At 34.2% G+C, this 10,975-nt stretch overlaps 1 protein-coding gene across 1 annotated transcript in view; it reads left to right on the top strand.

Annotated features, from left to right (window-relative positions):
• Positions 1 to 612: 612 nt before the first annotated feature.
• Xirp2 (xin actin binding repeat containing 2) overlaps positions 613 to 10,975 on the top strand; it is a 342,442-nt gene continuing 332,079 nt past the window's right edge. The window contains exon 1 of the mRNA XM_027946168.2: positions 613 to 1,020. The gene's annotated coding sequence lies outside the window, so the exon portion shown is untranslated. The remainder of the gene's footprint in view (positions 1,021 to 10,975) is intronic.

The following is a 10,975-nucleotide window of genomic DNA, read 5'->3' as shown; positions in this document are numbered from 1 at the left end:
GCTTTGTCAGTAAGAACCCTGGACCAACTATCAAGCAATTCGATTTTCTTACCCGCACAACGTTAATAATAGTATGAACCAACTTGTGTGTGATAATGTTGGGGATACACTGGGGTGTGCATATAGAGTTACTATTAAAATTTTTGCGTTAGAGCAAAAACTTAATAACTGTTAGCTATTAGACTATGATTTCTGAAGTAAGATATTTGCAGAAACCAATAATTCCAAAAGAAATCCTAAACTGACACAGGCAGGAATGACCCCTTTTGCCTCATTGCCTTTTTCATAAATTGCCCTTTTATCAGAGTATACTAAACAATGAATTATCAAGGCTGATTTCACATAGAAGAGAAAGGAAGAAAATCATGTTTTCCTAAATCCTGTCTCTTTATTTAAATTGCCACATCTGTATAAATCATTCCCCTAATAATGTTTTTATTCTAGTTTAACTGGCATAACCTTTGGGGTCAAGTCAGGAGCCAGATATCATATAGCAAGACTTGGTACTCCTGAAAGGGGTGTCTTGAAAGTGACTAAGATGTTTGAGCACATTTTTAATAAAAAAAAAATCTCTTGACATTGCAGGACAACCTAGAGCCACCCCCGTTTCCAATTCAGAAGGGCTCCCTGAACCTCCTGAGGCAGAAATGGGAATCCAGTGATTACCAGAGAAGTGAGTGTTGTCCTGAAGGCAGCCGCTGCAGACTCTTGCAGCTTCGGGAAAGCAAACTGCTTGAGCCCAAAGGAGAGGAGCCATCAGCACCTGAACCTCTCCATCCCTCAAGACTGCCTTGCAGAGCACAGGAAGAGACATTGAGTACAGAGCCTAGAGAGAAGGGGCCTGAGCACAAAAGTGACCACTCCAGGGAACACAGCCATCCTGAAGTGCTGAAGGAGGACTCCCTGACCAGTCGACGCAGGATTGAGCGCTTTTCCATTGCCCTTGATGAGCTGAGGAGTGTCTTTGAGGCTCCCAAAAGTGAAGACAAACCAGTTGGACCAGCTGAATATGACCGAAAGGTAAGAAGCTATACATTGAGAACCTCAGTTCATATTTGACCAGCCAGGCAGTTTGCCCAGCCTGCTATTTATTTCTAAGTATGTAATGCTTTCTCCCCCACCCACCCCCCGCCTGTACTCTAGACAGATGTCTGGAAGCAATCATTTAATACAGTGTGAAGTGCAGCATCCTCTATTATTAACTTCCGCTATGGTCTGTTGTAGTGGGGATCTGACCTCCTTCTACTCCCACAAAAACAATTCTGATGTGTCCTCTTATGTTGGTATTTCTTATGTATGTGCCTTGTTTGCACAATTAGGGTACAAGTTCTTAGAGGCAAGGGCCATTCCTAACCATTCTTTGTATTTCAAACATTTGACAACAGTGCTGCTTTTGCCATAGCACAGCAAGGACTGTAGGGAACTTGATTTTTCTCTTTTCCCTCTGAAGTTTCCATAATTTTCGTCAATGAAATCAAGCAATAGTAGAGTAACAGAAGAAAAAAAAAAAAAAAAACTCCTGTGCCAAAACACAGGACTCACCCCCACACAGGGAGACTCACAGGAGGGCTAGGTAGTGGAAGCTTAAATGACATTTTGAGTGTACAAAGAAATAGGGACCTGTAGCCCCTGAAGGATGGGTGGCAACAATCTATGGGAGGTGGAGAAGAATAATACAAGGTGAACAAATATTTCGTTAGGCAGATAAAGTCTCTCCTGTAGCTGTCATCAGAAGACATGGCTGTGGTCATTTGTTTGTGTCAAGTCTTAGACCCCCAATCTCTTGTTCCTATGAAAAGATCTTCTCTAGGCAGAGAGGGAGCCATCAGTTGGAAAAATTTCTGTCTGTGTCTGCTGTTCACTCATATAGACCTATTTAAATTTATTTTTATGGAAGGACAGCATGTCAGAGCCATGCTTGTGTCTGCAGTTTCTCTGAGTAGCCAACTTGAATATATCAAAGAAATATTTGGGATGGACTATTGTGATCTCCCTCAGGACTTACCAATAATGAAAGTGCAGTGGAATTTCACTGGCTTTAAAACCATCTAGGGACCTAGTCCATAAGCCTAAAACCTGCTGTTTACTTCTCTGAATGACATTTAACCTTGCAAATACAAATGTCTTAATCTACTACTTGACATGGGATTTTTAGGGGATTATATATAATATATTTAAGCTACCAAGAATAGACCCTACAAAGTATTGTGGCTGATGATGATCATGCCTTAATAATTATGATCTACTATAATGTCACATGTGAAATATGTGTATTAGCTACAGAGGATATTTCATCAAATGCAGAAAATAGGATTAGCAATGTTATTAATTAGGACCACATTATACTTCTGTTGCAATTAAAAGCAACTACTATTTCAACTAGAGTTACTTGAATATATTGTACTCATTAAGGCCCCTACATACAAGAGATTATAGGCAAATTTTATGGAGAATTATTAAATGACCTCAGTTTTCCATTGGGAAGCAAATTCTGCATTTTCTTTTCTTTTTTTTAATGCATTATCCTCATTTAATTTATTCATTCATTCATTCTTTTTTTTATTTCTTACATACATAACAATAGTGGAGTGCATTACACTCATAATTATCCATTCACAGCACAATTTTTTGTAACTCTGTATATAAAGTATATTCATGCCACATTATGCCATTATACATGAGCTCTCTTATTTTATTTTTATTTTTTTGCATTACAATTCATTTTCTTTTTGAGTTTAATCTAATGGTGATTATCATGGAGACACACAGTCCTATTCTTATTGATGGGTAATTATCCTTCATAGAATATATTATAAAAATAGAAAATTCAAATTAAATTATTTTGCTAATACTTGCTTCCAGTTTTTCTATTAGAACAATTATATTTTGTTCTTCTTGATCACCAAGTAACTTGTTGATTTAATGAGATTATACAGGATATAAAGTTATCCTTAGGAGGTTATGCTGAAACTAAACAACTTCTCAAAAAATGCAGCCACTTGCTGATTGATACCTGATTTGAGGCTTCTTTCCCTTTTTTTTTGTCCTATCCTTTTTCGTTTGTTTGTTTTTGTACATTTTAATGTTGTTCTTTTAATTAGATATCTAGGTATTGGAATAAACGGACACAGATATTTATAATACCTTTTAAGAATCAAGTAAACCAATGGAAAACATTTTCCACTCAATCTCTGTTGACTTTATTGTAACATTTTGGACATTTACCAAAGATGATTGACAAAAATGTCCAAATGTAAAAACACTCTGTCCTATAAATTATTATAATCATCTCATCTGGGTAAGATGTAATGGCTTAAATGCAATAGTAAGAAAATGAAGCATGAATGATTTCTGGTTGAAATATGAAATCACTACTATTCATCATAGTATATAGTTTATCTTCTAGTATTCATAAAAATATAGAACAAGCAGACCTATGGAAACCACTATTTTGCTTGTAAATATGAAATTTTAAAAAATATATTTAGTTTTAAATATTCTAAGGTACCATGTTAAAATGTGGCACTTCCCTAAATGTATGAAACATGTTATTAGGCATGTAATATACAATTCTAGTTCAACTAAATTAAAATTATAGGTTTCAAAACATAACATAGTAAGTATATATAACTTCACAATTAGTTTCTTTGGACTCTTTCTTCATATCAATACTTTATATTGTATCATTATAAAGTAAAGAGATGTTTCCATGATAATTATATTTGTGGATACTCTCCTGGAATATTAGTAATATAGGAAAAGTTATTTAATATTTTGTGAAATTTAATAAAAGACAAAAATAGTTTGAAATAAGGAAAATTGTTTTCAATTAGCAAATCATCTCAACCATAAGAAACAAAGTCTATTATAGAAGAAAACTTCAGCTATAGGAATATGATTAAAATTATTGCAGTGACTGGGATTATATTGAGAGCTTGTAGAATATTAAAGGTATGCAATATTACATACATATATGTATATCTATTTACAGATATATTTTCATACTTGTATGTATATATGCATGTATGTATGTGTGCTTGTTTATATGCATATATTTTGTCTAAAAAATTTTTAGCAAAACATAAGAAAAATATCTTTCCATTAAAAACTTTCATTTGAAGATAGTGCCATTCAAGAAGAACTAGAAAACTTTTAATATTATTTTCTATAAATACATAACCTCATTAAAGGGAGATATCAATTCCTAAACATTTTGCCATGTTTCAGAGCCTTTGTTACAATAATTTATCCCAATAATTATAATAGAAAATCAATGAGAACTTTTTAACATAATTTTATCTGCTGATATTTTATAATTTTCAGAGGTATAGAGACTTTTAAAATCATTTCTAAAGCACTCTGTTAAATAAATTTATAATCAACATTTAAAATGAATATTTTTATGCTTATGAGGCAGATTATATTTCAAAGATATTCACATATGTATCATTACTAACAAGTGATGAGCATTTACAGAAATCTGTTATAAGATCCTAAATCTCAGATAGAATGGCATGTCTACTTGCAGTATTAAGAAATAAATTGTTATTATGTAATGTATCAGTCTTTACTGAGTAACAAATCATCTCAAAATTAGCAGCTTAGGCTTTAAGCATTTATCAATGTTTATATCTCTGATGATTTCAGTAGCTCATCTAGTGTTTTTACTCATGCATCTACAGTCAGCTGGCAGGGCAGATAGGGTCTCACTAGTCTACGGTGACAACAGAATTGGAATAAGTCAGCTTGATGCAAGTGGTTTCTCCTTTTCCAGAAGGTTACTCAGATTTACACACAGGTCATAAAGAGTTTCAAGAGAGAAAACAGCAATTCATGAGGTCTCTGAAGGCCTATGCTTACAACTTGTGCAGCATTATTTTTCCATATTCTATTGATGAAAGTTGTCATAAAACAAACCTGATTTACATTGTGCTGAAATAGACTCCGCCTCTTCATGCAAGGAACTCCAAACTTGCATTAGCAAACAAAAATAGCTTCATGGAAAGGAATAATTGCAGCTAGGCTGCAAATAATCTACCACTGGTAAATTTACTAAATCTAATTGAAGAATCTTTTGGACTCCCATGGTAAAAAATCTATTATGATCTTTCTCTAAAGTTCTACTCATTCATGCAGTCAGCTTGCATTAACCTCATCTTCAAATGTGATTCTTCCTACCATTTATTTCAGGACCCAGGTTTTTGACAAAAATCATCCAAACATGAGATGAACTTGATAGAAAATAGAAAACTCTATCAACAAATAGTGGCTGTACTGCCTCAGAATGCATTCATTCAACTAGTTGCATGATTGCTGGCATGGAGAAAAACACGTGACACAAAGTTGAGTGACTATGAACATTTGTGTGCACCAATATTTACATGGATTATAAGTAATCAAAGATGGTATATTCTCCAGCATGTTATTTTTATTCACTCAAGTAATCAAAGCCTCTAGCTTTTCATTTAACAATCAATCTGTCATCTTCTACTTCTGAGTCCTGTGTATTATCAGGCATTGAAAAGCACTAGTGAATTATGACTTACAGTTGCCTTCCACTACAAACTCGCTTTGTTAGTTACTTGAATTATTATCTTTGCTCCATAAACACGGGCATGTGGGGACTTAGGGATTAATTTTTCTTTAACCTCAGAGCAGAAAGCAGCACTTCACTGGCAGTTACCTCTCCCAGAGCCTTTTGACTCCAACTCCTACCCTCCCCTTGCATCAGTGTCTCTGAGATAATTTCTGTCAAGCATGATATATTTTGTGAAAGCATTTAACAGAACAAATGTTTTTACAATCTTGTAAATGATTACTGAAGAACTGGTTCAACAAAGTCTCACAAAATAGAAAAAAATAATGATTCATATTATAGAGGAAAACAAAAAATAGAATAGCAAAACAATGATTCTTTGAAGAAGTAAAATATTTTTCCCTTTCCTAAACAATGGGAAAATTTATTTTTCTTTTTGTTATCATTTTATAGAGCTGTAGTACATAGTTTAATGAAAGACTTCACTACTTTTGTTAGACAATATATTATACAAATTGATACTTATAATTTCAGCCTAGCATATAAGTACATAATATTTGATGGCAAAGGGTTAGTTGGAAAGTTTGGCTCAGCAATTTCCTTATTGTATAAACTTGAATGATTTATTTTGCCTCATTAATTCTTAGTTTTCATATCTATAAAATGAAGAAATTAATACAGCATAGGATTTTTATAAAGCTAAGAAGTATAACCTGAAAGAGACATATTTAAATACCTGAAAGAGAGGTATTTAAGAGGCAGCACCTAATAAAATTTAAAAATAGCACCTAAGTAGCACCACCTGAGGACTTCTTGTATGTTCTCTTCCTTGTTACCTCTGTAATTCGCTACATGACCTTGGAGAAAATACTTAATCTTAATGGACCTCTATTTTTCTCACCTATAAAGGAAGAGGCTTGTACTCTGTGGTTTCTAATAGCAGAAAAGTGCTTTGAGCAAATAAGCTTTGTTTCACATATGACATCCTGGTGGTCTTCCACCTGCAAAGCCCCATTTGGAACTGCTCTCGAGAAACAGTAGAGCAAATGGAAGTAAAACTTTCTAAGATGAGTTACTGTCCCAATTTGAGATGATGAGACAAAGGACTAGAGTTTGTTAAATTATAATTCTGAATACTTCATTAAGACTCTAGAAAGAGACATATATGTCAGTTTCATTGTCCTCTTCAATTAATGTGTCATTCTGTGACTCAAAATTCAAGTCCAAAGAAGTGAGAGTTATATCTTATTAAAAAAAATGTTTGTTATATGCACATCCAGGTGCACAATTGTATACACACATACACACACACACACACACACACTCACACAGAACAAATTAAACTTAGACCTCAAGGATACCACATGTATGGGCTATAATATTTCATTTTATTTTTTGCAGTTTTTTCTTTGTGTTATAATTGTTTTTAAAAACAATGTTAGTGTTCTTTGTTCTTTTCATCCACTGATATGTTTGCTACTTTACTGCCTTCTCTTAAGTGTTGCATTTTAGATGAAAAAAAAAAAAAAAAACTATCTGGTAAAAATCTCAACTGAAAACATTTGCATGGCCTTGTAGACTTCCAGAGGAAACTGCCATCTCATCACATTTGTGTGTCACAGTGCTATATACAGTCACAATCCGACACTATTGAAGAATGTAGTACCAGTAACCACAGAAAGATGTTAAGCAATATTGACTCACCTTCAACTGGGAGAATTGCTGTCAGTTCTTAAACTGGCATTCTTTGACATTTTACTTGGTAAACTAGTGAGGGTTTTCACCCTTATGTTATAAGAATATTGATGGCAGCTCTGCTTCCTGTCTGGTATCTTTTTTTTTTTTTTTTTTTTTACCCATTCTAACCTAACATCTCTGGAAGTTTATTCAACATTTCTACTCATTGACTGAATTAATTTAATAACACCAGGACTGACAATTTGTCACCTTCCCTGTCCTTCCATTGCTGATTTTCGAACTCTACCAGGTGCTTTTGAAGAACCCTGTCACCATTAAGATAAAATAAAGGGAGAAATGAGGAAACCTCATGTAGAAAAGAATGATCATATAGGGAAGATGTGGGTCTTAAATTAGGCTTTGATTCCACCAGGGGCTGTTATGATGACATTCTGAAGATAGTCTCCAAATCCAATCACAGAAAATTCACCAGCTATTCAGGGGCTATCCTAAAAGGAGTCAACACAGGAATTTCTTCTACCATCTTTCTTACATAAACTCCATTTACTGTGGAGAACCTAGAAGAAACATCTTAACTCAGTGATAAGACATATCAACATCTTGTGCCTTCTGACATGATATACTATGAAGGGTAAATCATCCCCCTTGTGGTGTTCTTGTGGAAAATATGTAATCATGAAAAACCTTCAGATAATCCCCATGTAGAGGACATTCAGTAAAATAAGTCGTCATTGATTTTTCAAAATCCTAAAGTCATATCAGAAAGACTGAGACACTGCTATAGATGGAAAGAAATTAAAATGGCCTGACAACCAAGAGAATGTGGGTTATGCTACTGAGTCCTGGAGCAGAGAGGAGTACCTCACTGGGAAAGAAGTGAATATTGAGTAAGAGTGATATTTCTTGTTTTCAAAATAATACTGTGGCTAAGTAGGATATTAAAAGTAGGGAAATCTTCTTCCTGCCAGATGACCAGGTGGCCAACTTTCCTATTCCCCCTTTCTGGGCTTCTTCACTGCCAAACAAGTCCCAGCATTGACAGAGGCAAACCTTCTTTACTAAAGTTGCTCCTATTTATTCCTCAATCTAAGTTCTTTGTCTGAATGTGGAAGTCTGATCTTTTGTCAGGGTTGAAATTCAAGGTAGTTAGCCTGTGCAGGCACTGACAATTTGGAATACTATTAACAACAGATATGGCCATCCTGACCACTCATTCTGGAAGTAATACAGCCAGGAGGAGCCTAACTGTACCCTTTTCCTAGCACCTGCTTAGCACTCACTATATTGTATGTGGCAAGCGGATGGTTAACTCACATTTTCCTACTTGGAAAGATAATTCTTTATCTGTTTAATGTGTAGTGGTGAGTGAATGCAATGAGTTCCAAACACCTGAAACAAATTCAAGCTCCATTAATGTTTCTCATCTGCACCAGCTACCAAATATGATGATTTATAGTGCTTAATAGTGTACTAACTTGTTTTATGTCAATGTAAGTCATTTATTGGATGCCATGAGACAAATTGCTCTAACGCATGGTAATGCATCATAATGGGTGCAGGGCTTTTTCCTCCCCCTGTTTGTGAAAACATGTCAGGAGCATATGTTTTAAATTAATCAAAACGTTCTGATTTCAACATTGATTAGAAGTCAAAGTTTTTGTTATTAATGATAGAGATGATATAAAAATATTTTCATTTCTGATTATAATGATTTTATGATTTAAGATTTAGCTCCTTTTCCACTTTACCTTTCTTTTTTGTCTGGGATTTTTTTATCCTTTTTATTTTTTAGTTTAGGGGCATTTTTTAATGTCTTAAAATGTGTTGGTTTAAAATTTTTATAGAAAAGAGAGTTTTAGCTACTCATAGAGATAAAAAAAAAAAAAACAGGATCTCTACAAATTCATTTTCTGTCTCTTCCCCACCCCCACTAACACAAAGGCTTTCTAAGAAATTTCAGGTTTATAGTTAAAGCATAGAAGCATAGAAGTCGCTGGCCTTATGTGCCAATGTCTTTAAATATTTATTTTTCCTGGAACTGGAACTATGTTTCTACTAGCATCTGTTTCACATCTGCCCTTTGGTTTTCAGGTATCCCTTGTTTTACAGTGTCTGTAAAGTCCTGGGGTTGTCCCTGAATGCCTTGCCTCTGCACAGCTCTGGCCTTCTCTAGAACACTTATAGCTAGCAAGTAATAATAAATGAGTACTACGTATCTGATATGCACTGTGTTCAGGGCTTCAAGGGCATTTCCACCATTTAATATTCACAGAAATCTTAACAGGCAAGAACTATTCTTTTTAAAAAATTTATTTCTTCTTTCTAGAGATACATGAAAGTAGAGTATATTTTGACATAAGTAGAATAAGTATAACTTGTTCCATTTAGGATCCCATTATTGTGGTTCTATATGATGTATAGTTACATTGGTCATGTATTCACATATAAGAGTAGGAAAGAAATATCTGATCCATTTTATGGTCTTTTCCATTCTCCACCTCCCTCACTTCCCTTTATTCTCATTTATCTAGTTTAATGAACATTTCATCTTCCCCTCTCTTGTTGTGGTTTAGCATCCACATATCAGAGAGAACATTCTGCCTTTGTTTTTTGGGGGACTGGCATATTTCACTTAGCATGATATTCTCCAGTTCCTTCCATTTACTAGAAAATGCCATAATTTAATTCTCCTTTATGGCTCCATTGTGTATATATACTACATTTTCTTTATCCATTCATCTGTTATAAGGTACCTACTTTGGTTCCTTAGCTCTGCTCTTGTGAATTGAGCTGATATAAACACTGAAGTGGCTGTGTCACTGTAGTATGCTGGTTCTTTGGGTATAAAATAAGGAATGGGATAACTGGGTCAAATGATGTATTCATTCCAAGTTTTCTAAGGAATTTCTATACTGCTTTCCATAGTGGAAAAAAAAATGCAGTAATATATGACTGTACCTTTTCCCCTACATCCTCACCAACATTTTTGTTACTTGTATTCTTAATAATTGCCATTGTGACTGGAGTGGAATGGAATGTCAGTGTACTTTTAATTTACATTTCTCTAATTGCTACAGATGTTGAACATTTTCATATATTTTCGACCATTTATATTTCTTCTTCTGTGAAGTGCCTGCCATCTCAAAACACTAGAAAAACTAGGGATAGTAGGAACATACCTCAATATTGTAAAAGTTACCTATGCTAAACTCAAGGCCAACATCATTCTAAATGGAAAAAAATTGAAAGCTTTCCCTATAAAAACTTGAAAAAGAGAGGGATGCTGTCTTCCACCACTCCTATTCAACATAGTCCTTGAAACCTTACCCACAGCAATTAGACAAAATAAAGAAATTAAAAGGATATGAATAGGAAAAGATGAACTCAAACAAACCCTATTTGCCAGTGATATGGTTTTGTATTTAGAAGACTCAAAAAACAAAAACAAAACAAACAAACAAACAAACAAAACCTCCACCAGAAAGCTTCTAGGACTCACAAATGAATTCAGCAAAGTAGCAGGATATAAAATTAACACCCATAAATCAGTTGCATTCCTATACACCAGTGACAGATCAATTGAAAGAGAAATCACTAAAACTATCCCATTAATAATAGCTGAAATACTTGAGAATCAATCTAACAAAAGAAGTGAAACACCTCTACAATGAAAACTACAGAACACTAAAGAAAGAAACTGAAGAAGACATTAGAAGATGGAAAGATCTCCATGTTCTTTGA

This window comes from Marmota flaviventris, chromosome 11 (assembly GCF_047511675.1).
Source record: "Marmota flaviventris isolate mMarFla1 chromosome 11, mMarFla1.hap1, whole genome shotgun sequence".
NCBI classification, from domain to species: domain Eukaryota; kingdom Metazoa; phylum Chordata; class Mammalia; order Rodentia; family Sciuridae; genus Marmota; species Marmota flaviventris.
Note: the sequence above shows the minus strand (reverse complement) of the source record. Positions and strands in the feature narration are given on the sequence as shown.